The sequence below is a fragment of the Rattus norvegicus genome, chromosome 4 (genome assembly GCF_021556685.1).
Source record: "Rattus norvegicus strain SHRSP/BbbUtx chromosome 4, alternate assembly SHRSP_T2T, whole genome shotgun sequence".
Taxonomy (NCBI): Eukaryota; Metazoa; Chordata; class Mammalia; order Rodentia; family Muridae; genus Rattus; species Rattus norvegicus.
The window spans coordinates 170,514,866-170,517,171 of NC_141537.1; positions in this window are offsets into that span (position 1 = coordinate 170,514,866).

Below are 2,306 nucleotides of genomic sequence, written 5' to 3' on the forward strand. Positions count from 1 at the left end.
ATAGAGAGACAACCAAGTGAGCTCGCAGGCCTGATTTAAAGCACATTAGGGGATTCCAGGTTAGGTGACCTTTATCTTGCTCCATCTCTAGGGACATTCCATTCCTGGGACATGGGGGTTGGAAACTGTTGCTAGGGAGGTCTGGAAACTGTTACTGAGGAAGTAGCTGAGGAAGTCTGGAAACTGTTCCTGAACCATTGTCCTTGCCTCAGGCCAGGTGACAGGGCAGCTTCTGAGGCCTGGGCTTGTTTGGACTTACCCAGTTCTTAGAAACAGAGATTTAGATCTCATCTCCTGCACTGCCCACTTGAAACCTGTCATGGAGTCAGCCTTCTTACCAGGAAGGAGGAAGAGAGGTGTGGGAAATGGAGAAAGAGACTCCACCTCTCCATTTGGGGAACACCCTCAATAACTAAACTCTCCTAAGGCTCCATCTCCCGAGGGTTTTGCTACCTGTCAGCAGTGCTACTCTGGAAACCAAATGCTTAACACATGAGCCTCTGGAGTATATTGAACCTCCAAGCCACAGCAGACCCACATAGTCCCAAGGCCAACATCTGGGCACCAAGAACTCTAATTATTATTGCAACTTTATGAGTTCACCCAGGGCTCTGATCCTTTGGCAAAGGAGCTCCCAGGAAACCACAAATGGAAGTCTAGAAGGCAGAGTAAGAGGGGCTGAAGGCTAACATCAAAGGGAGCTTAGAATCTGTAGGTGCAATTAAGGTGGGAAAACAGATGCTACTGGATTCCAGAAAGGACAGCCTACAGCAAATGGTCCAGAACTCAAGAGTACGTCTTGGAACATTTTGGCTTTCAGCAGGTTACTACAGAAACCTATACTTTCTATAGGATCTCATTTCAATGAACCCAGCAGATTAGGACTTTTCCTTTCAGGGTGCTCAGTGTGAGGGATGTGGACCCTCTGAGAGCCCCCTGCTCATTTGCTAAGTCCTGTTCATCCCCATGTCTGTCTGTCTCTGGCTTTTGTCTTCATTTGGCCTCCTTCTTTTCCTCCTGCATTGCTGTAACTCTCCTGCACATTTCCCTCATGGTTGATCTTATCACTTTCCAAAGCACCTCCTAACCCCTGCTGGGTATCACTCACTACCTTTCAAAGGCACTTGAAATCATCTTTACTGCTAATGTCCACAGAAGTGTCCACAGGGCTCCCCTGATCCTGAGAGTCACCTGAGAGGGGTGTGTGCACGTAGACTCCAAGACCCTGCCACTGAGACTCTTATTTAACAGGCAGAGGACAGAGCCCCAGGCCTCAAACTCAGAGACCTTCCTGCCTTTGCCTCCCGATTGCTGGAATCATAGGCCTGTGTCACCACTATCCGCCATTAGCAGATGTTCTAATCAGGGTGGGAGGCACTCTCTATAGCATGAGCCTGAACTTGCATTTGACATGAAAAGTCTGTGTTCTGTTCCTACTCACTTCCCTGACCTGCACCCTGACAGCCTGAGATGTGTCTCTGGTCCTTGATTATCTGAGCCTAGCAAAGATGGACTATGAATGAGGATCCCATACTGAAGGTTTGTTTGGAACACAGCAACTGGGCAAGTTTAGTTCCAAATGCAGACAGATGCCTCCAACTTTGGGCTGGGAGAAGGCAGGACCATGGGTTGTACCTGCTGTCAAGAGTTGTTTTTGTTTTCAGTACAAACCTGAGATAGTAACACTGTAGGAGAATGAGAGAGAGTGTGTATGTGCGTACGTGTGTGTATGTATATGTCTGTGTATGTATTTATGTGAGTGTATGCATATATCTATGTGTATACATATATGTGTATGTATGTATATATCTGTGTATACATATGTATATGTATGTATGTATTTAAGTATATATGTATGTATCTATATATGTGTATGTATGCACACATATATGTGTGTATGTATGTGGGTTTCCATGTATGTATGTAAGTATATGTGTATATATACATACATATGTATGTGTGTATATATGTACATGTGTGTGCATGTATGTATATATGTTTATATATGAGCTTCCTGGCTTAGTACCTGCTGTTTTTCCAAGCTGAGTAGCTTATTAAGTAAAATAAGACAAAGAGGACAGAATGGTGATAGAACTGGAAACCACACTGCCTGTTTCTCCAAATCCCACACGCTTGATATTACATAGCTCCAGATGGCAACATGGCCAAGTTGGCAAATCCTTGCGTGATGTCTTTAAACCCCTTCTTCACCTTCTCCCCTCTGTCTGTGTGCCTCTTTTGGGTGTCTCCTGACCTCTTTTGGGATCCAAGCTCTCTTAAGAGGGCTCTTAATTGCAAGCACTTGC